The sequence below is a fragment of the Leucopleurus acutus genome (genome assembly GCF_964270905.1).
Source record: "Leucopleurus acutus genome assembly, chromosome: 1".
NCBI classification, from domain to species: domain Eukaryota; kingdom Metazoa; phylum Chordata; class Mammalia; order Artiodactyla; family Delphinidae; genus Leucopleurus; species Leucopleurus acutus.
In genome coordinates this window covers 67,535,275-67,542,915 of record NC_139142.1, presented here as the reverse complement: position 1 = coordinate 67,542,915, position 7,641 = coordinate 67,535,275, and positions in this window count along the sequence as shown.

Here is a 7,641-nt window from a genome sequence, read left to right as displayed (position 1 = left end):
CCCGTTTCCTTTCTTAAGAAGAGGCAGGCAACTGGTGTGTTTATCCTGCTCCACTGACCTTCTCTCCCTCCTCACAACTTGGAAGAATTCCTCCCTAGAGGATGAAGCTGAGGAGACTCACCCCTTTGTGGCAGGAAGCTCTTCCTGAAGCCGTGAGGCCATGTCCCTGCTCATCAGCTGCTCACTGCAGGTGCTGCAAAGGGGCCACATGGCCTTCCAAGTTAAGGAACTGGATCACAGCCTGCTTACTTTGGGAGATCTCAGCTCACTGTATTTTAACATCGCAGAGCCCTCCTTCCAGGAGGCTGACAGAGGGCACTTGGGCACTTTATCTCCCAAGTTAAATATGCTCCTTGAGCTTACCTGTGTCCCAAAGTCCCCCATTCTTTCCCCAAGGCTAAGATGGGCCAGGCCAAGAGTCTGTCTGGGACTGCTTTTCCTCATAGTTGCCTTCTTCTCTCTTCCTAGACAGTGGGAGAAAGAATTCATCAAGGCAAATTAAAGACAGTGCCAAATTCTTTGACATGCCTCCTATTAAGAGGTGAGATATCTATCCCATCCCTTTGATTCTGGGTGGGCTCTGTGACTGCTCTGACCAATAGAATACAGTAGAAGTAATGCTGAGCACACTTCTGGGCCCAGACCTTAAGAGATTGGCAGCATCCACCTCCACTTATTTGTCACGCATTATAAGCCAACTACTCTGATGGAGAAAGCATACGGCAAGGCCCTGAGACTACATGGAGGGAGAGAGAGAGAGAGAGAGGACCCAGCTGAGCCTGTCAAGGGGCCAAATATGTAAGTAAAGTTGTCTTGAACCCTCAGATTAGCCCAGATACCACGTGAATGTCACCAAGTGATGCCAATCAAAGAACAAAGAAATTCTTGAATTCCTGACCCATAAAGTTGTGAGATAGAATAAGATGGTAGCTGTTTTGCAGTAGTGGGTTATGCAGCAATAGATAACAAGTATAGGTACATAGATGCCTGGGACAGATCACTTCAGCTTTTAAGGCTCTTGGACTTTGGGCATGCACTCACAGAGGGAAAGCTGCTCTGTCTAGCCTGACCCAATGCATTCAAGCATAGGGAAGAGCATGCTGCCTTCTCCAAATAACTCTTAATTTGTGACCGGAGACCATTTCTGTAAGACAATCACTGGTGTGCTGCCCTGTGGAGCAAATCTTCCCAACTGATTACACATTGTTAATGAAGGATTAATCCTTTAGTATATTAGCGTCTCATAAATCATGGACCAGTCGGAACCCAGGCCTAAGCAAAGCACACTGAGCCTATGCTTTGTTTTTCGCTTTAATTTCCTTAGTTACCATATTATTTTCAACAGTCAGAAGGTAAATATCTTCACTTCAGAAGAAGCACACAGAAAGCCCTGCTTCAGGTAGATAAGGGAGCACATTCTTTGTTGTAAGGCTTAAGAATTATGGTAAAAGACACAAAGATAGTCTCTTTTAGTTAGTAGTTTCCAAATACAATTTCACTCTTCTATTTAATTATATGTGTTTCAATGCATACTCTACTTTAAATGCCTGTGAGAAAACAGTATATTTTGGAAACATAATGTACTTTTTTGAGTATTCATGGTTTATTGGTCAAACCATAATATACTTTCATGGCAATGAGACAAATAAAAGACCACCTGAGAGAGAAATAAGAGAGACTTGATAAGTAGTCAGTTTGGTTTTATCCTCAAACTACACTGGCCCAAAATCTTTTTTGAAGTGAAGCTACTATGGATGTAATACTTATTTTCGACACTAAAGTTTCTGTTGTTTGTGTGTTGTCCAATAGAAACAAAACATAAAAGCTGGAGTAGAAACTTCTTTCGAGAGAATCCCATCCTCAAATTCAACAGACAGATGTGCCAGCCCTTGACTTCCCACATGCAGCTTATCATGGCTACAAGTTTAAAGAAGAGACATTTCTGAGCCTTTTATTTCAGACTTAACCTGACCATCACAGACCACAGAACTCAGGGATCTTTGCTGGCATCAAGAGATCAGTTTCTGCAGCCAACCATGGGTTTTGTTTCAGGAATTAAATTAGATTTGGGAAGGAAGAAGAGGAGCTAGCCAAAAGACAAGGAAGGGAGAAGAACCACAAAAGGACAATGTCACATCAAAGGCAGAGGAGAGGACGACATTATTTTATCTGGGTAGTTAGTGGGATTTGGGTGCTTTTTGTATTCTTTGTATGGCTTAATTTTTTGTCATTAACATGTATCATCTATTTAAAAAAATAAAAACAAACCAGAAAGTCAGGAAAAGAATATATGTCAAAGGAGTAGTCAAGAGGTTTTAAAGAGGCCCAGAGATCTAACAAGACAACTTCTCAAAAGAAAGGGACACCCCCCACCCCTCCGCAATCCATCCCAAACTTTTTTATGGTGCATTGCTCTGTTGAGAGGAACCTCCCAAGAGCCAAAAAAAGAATGACTGGAAATACTGCTTTCTAATGCTTTAATGATTAATTGCTGAACCTTAAATCCATGGAGCTTCCCAATTTTCCCCCACTTTAAACATATCTCTGTATGGGGTAAGCCTGGACAATGCTGGAATGTTGTGAATTCAGAACTGAAGCTGTTTAGGGTAGTAATGCCGATTCCTTTAAATGTAACTGTAATATTTTTAAGATTTTCCAAGCTATACTGGATAAAAATCCACAGATAAAAACATTATACAGGGAATTCCCTGGTGGTCCAGTGGCTAAGACTGCGCACTTCCAGCGCAGAAGCCCGGGTTCGATCCCTGGTCAGGGAACTAGATCCCACATGCCACAACTAAGAGTTCACATGCCGCAACTAAAGATCCCGCAGGCCACAACTAAAAAAAAAAAAATCCCACATGCCACAACTAAAGATCCCTCATGCTGCAATAAAGATCCCACGGGCGGCAACTAAGACCCAGCAAAGCCAAATAAATAAATATTTTTTTAAAACTTCATACAATTTTTTCATGGTCAGCAAATGCTATTCAACGAGAAGTTAAAACTCATTTTATTGTATCATAATACAAACATAACCTATATGTACTAAGTGTAGCCTATCTTCATCTTATTCCATCTTACAAAATGTTTAGCATTTCCTCAGATTAAAAATTAAGCTTTCAAATTTAGGATGAACTATTTCACATATTGTGCTTTAAAATGTGCACGAAGTTTTACAAAATTCTTTTAGGCTGTATGTGAGGGGAAAAAAATTCATTTTTTTCATTCCACTGGTTTAACTGAAGACACACAGGTTTTTCGGAGGCAGCAAGTTCTGGGTTTAATCACAAGACTTGCCACGTATTGGGCGTGTGACTTGGCGAATTACTTCAACAGCATCCCCTTAAAAGTATATATTAAATATCCTTTAAGCGGCAGGCATTGTGCTCACCACTGGGAACACAAAGAGAACACGGTACAGGTGGTCTCTCCCTCGTCACCTCTCTGGGCCCCCCTTGTCCCCTATGTAAAACACCTACCTTGTGTGACTGTTGTCAAGTTGGTAGGAAGACGAAGTACACTATTATCTTCAACATTGTCACAACACAGGGTAAGAGTTTGTCCCTTGCATGAAAGCCGGGGATCCCCGGGATGAGGAAAGGAGGTGTTACTTCCTGTATCATAAGCCTCATTTTCTCAGTTCACTTTTTACTCCAGCCCCTGGGGCAGCGACCAGTCCAGCACGGGCGGAGCGGGGACCACGCCTGCAAGCCGCCCGGCCCGCGGGTCTGCAGGGCGCTTCTGCGCACGCGCACGCTTACGCAGCGTGCTTACGCCATAGCGGTTTGCCCGGAGGAGGAATTGTCGGCCTCGCGGGATGTGGGCCAGAGGATAAAAGCCCAGGATTTCCAAGGCGCGCTCGGTAAGGCCCCTCAGACAAGGCCCCCAGATAAAGTCCACAGCAGCCAACTCAGGGAAGCACGTTTGCATTGACTTCCCTGCCTTCTCTGTTTCCCTTTCCTCAGTCTTTCCCTCCTCATCCCTGGATCCCTTCCCTAATGAGTTACACATGTGCAAACCCTTGTCTCAGGCTTTGCTTTAGAAGGAACACCAGGCTAAAACACTATCTATAGAAGGAAAATATTAACTAGGCAGAATTTTGTTGTTGGAGAGACCATACAGTGAAATTTTGTTAATGGAGAGACCATACAGTGAAATCGTATGCAACCATTAAAAAGAGTGAGGTAAGTGAATCCAGTTAATGTGAGAAATTTCCATGACATATTGTTTAAGAAAAACAAGATGTAGAGCAGTTATATAATATGAAATAACACAAAAAGTAGCCTCCCCCAAATCCTTATATCTATAGTAAAAATACTTATTTGAAAATGTATATATATAAGCATTTATTTTTTAGTTACACATGTAAACTTTAAAAAAGATACTAGTTTGTTAAACAGTTGGGGGTATGGGAATGGAAGGGAGGAGGTTAGTGAAACAGGAAAAAGGGGTCCTCATTTAAAAAAACCACATGTAGGGCTTACCTGGTGGCGCAGTGGTTGAGAGTCCGCCTGCCGATGCAGGGGACCCAGGTTCATTCCCTGGTCCGGGAGGATCCCACGTGCGCGGAGCGGCTGGGCCCGTGAGCCATGGCCGCTGAGCCTGCGCGTCTGGAGCCTGTGCTCCGCGGTGGGAGGGGCCGCGGCAGTGAGAGGCCCGCGTACCGCAAAAAAAAAAAAAAAAAAAAAAAACCCACATGTATAACATAATGTTATTATTCCATTCAGGTAAAACCATACAAATATGAGTACGTGCCTATGACAGATGAAAGGAGGACAATCACCAACCTGCTGGGATATGGGATTTCAGGTAGGGTTTTACTTTCTTCCTCCCACTTTTCTTGTTTTAAATTTTACAGTAAACATAGATTAATTATATAATCAGAAAAACATTAAAGCAATAAACATCAAAAAAAAAAATGAAGAGGCTGTATGTCATATTGGTTAAGAGTATATACTCTGGAGCCAGACAACTGTATTCAAATCTTGGCTCTGTCACTTATGATTGCATGATCTTGGGCAGGTTATTTCATTTCTTTGAGCCTCAGTTTCCTCATCTGTAAAATGGAGATAATGATAATATAGTACCTGATTCACTGGACTAAGAAAATTAAATGGGAAATATAGGGCAAGCTTTCAGAATGGTACCTGGCACATAGTAAATGCTATATAGAGTTTGGCTATTATCATTTCTTTATAATTGATTATAGTAATAGCTGAGATCTTAGGTGCTACAACCTTTAGTTAGGCAGGGAGAGGAGATATGCTTCACTGTCATCATGGCTGGGTGACCATTTACACACAGCCACTCCACTCCTGCAGCTAAGGCAGCTTCTGCTTCTAGGAAGAAAGGAAAAAATAGGAGAGAGGAAGGAAAAAGGAGGGAGAGAGAGAGGAAGGAAGAGGAGAACAAAGACAAAGAAAGAAGAAAAAAGAAAGAGAAAAAATAGCCCCAGAGGTTCCACTCGGATGCTGGTGGGACAGGGTGGGCCTGGCAAACTTTGCCTTCTTCCCAGGTGTTCATCCTGGCCTTCCCAGCTTCCTGGTCACTTCACTTTTTCAAGAAGCATGCAAGTTCGTGTTGGTGATGTATTTTTTTCTTAATTGAGATGCAACTGTTAGTATAGTACATTTTGCTGACATTTGTGTCACACTTCCTAGATACTGATAAAAAATACTTTCAATTAGTTATAAACACAACAATTCTGAAACTGTGTCTTCATCAGAGTTTGCTTCCAAGTATGATACATGTGGCTTTAGGGCCAATTCTTATTAATTGTGCGATGCAGTGTGCTGACACCCATGACCCATTTCCCCGTATCCAGTCACAAAAATACTTCTAATTAGCCATAAATGAGACTGTACACACAACATTTCCAACAGCCACTCTGTTCCTATCAAAGTTCACATCAGAGAAAACTTAAACTGTTGCTACTGAGCTGCCTTGCTCCAATTCCAGCAACTCCTATTTCAGAAATGCTTGGAAAAGGGAATCTTTAGATCTTACTGGGTAAACAGATCTGAGGTAGGTTTATTTCAGCCCAAGTTCTTTATTTGAGATACGTGTGCTCCTGAACCTGACTAAAATGCATACCATAGCCATTTCAAAGGCAGTGATAAAGTTACTTGGTTAAATATTTTGGCTAGATTTCCTGTTTCCAGAAGCCTGGGCTTTGTATTATGTGGCTTCTGCGTTTGCATGTGGCAACTGGCAGTATTGAATGACACCACATCTGCCAACCTCCATAAGAACCATGCCCCACAGGGAAGGCCCCAGGCACCTATTCACCGCTGTGCGCCACACAGATGGAGCACTCCAAACATCAATAACTGCCTTCAAATTCCTGGACCTTGAACTTTCTTTAGGAATCCAGGCTATAAGCCTCTTAAGATGATCACAGACCATCAAATACCTCCCACAGTTCAAAGTGTGGAGTCTATAAAATCACTTTATAGTTATAATTCAGATATTCTCCAAACTCAAGGCTGTGAAGCATTCTGATCTGCTCTTAGATTTCTGTATAAACTCTCCATCGTTTTATAACAGGCTTTGTCTTCTGTTGCTCTGTGCAAATAGCAATCCTTTACAAGTCATAAAGCCATGATTCATGCATGCATGGTACATTGCAGTGAAAGGGGAACTTTATGTAAGGGGAGAGAAAACAGTTCTGTTTAAACTTTGCTTACTTTCGCTACCGTTAAAAACTCATTAAATAGGATTCTGCCTTTTACTTGCCGAAGTGTTTAAAACCCTTTTTAATGAAAAATTCTAATCCTATATAATCACACCATAAGTACTTTCTTTCTGTTCAAAGAGGAAACAGTGTTAAATTTTAATGCATACCTCTGGCAGGCTATAATAAAAGTGTTCAGTCAGTTTTAAATCCGATTAGTGTAACTGTTACAGATTAGAGAAAAATCCCAAGTGATTGGAGCAAGTCCCCAACTCAAGGGAACTAATTTAGGGCCTGGGCCTGATCATGCCAGATTCCAAGGGAACATCAAGACCTGTATTCAGTTTGCCCAGAATTTGTTTAGTAGCTAATAAAACAAGGTCCTGTACCAGGTATTGCGGGGATATAAAGACAAGCTATCAAATAGGAGGCAGGTGGGATGGAATGCAACCCCTTGTTTGTTACCCAAGTGACCCTTCTTGTACCCTGACTTATCTTTTCTCATGCAGATATTTACCTCAGTGCTTCTTAATGGGTGGGTTCGGTTGTGTAAAGCAGGAATATCAAAAACATCTGAAAATAAATGCATATGTATATTTAAATGTTTATATTTATGAGTGCCCTCCCACCTACCTCACTTTGCCCCCCTTCATAGTCTAATACGTGTCGAGGAGAGAGTATTTATCTAAATCCTCTGATCGCATGCCAAAATCTATGAAGGCACCTGCAATGAGCAATCAAAAATATTACCTCTGCGATTGTAATACCCATGTCATCCGAGGTGAGAACCATTAAGTTGGCTGGACTCAAAATCAAGTGATTTGACATTGGGTCCCAGCTTTGCTGCTTACTAGTTGTGTGATCCTTACCCTCTATGAGACCCAATTTTATCATCTATAAATTAAAAATCATTGTATCTGCCATTCCTACATTTTAGGATTATTGTAAGGATCAGATTAATAAAT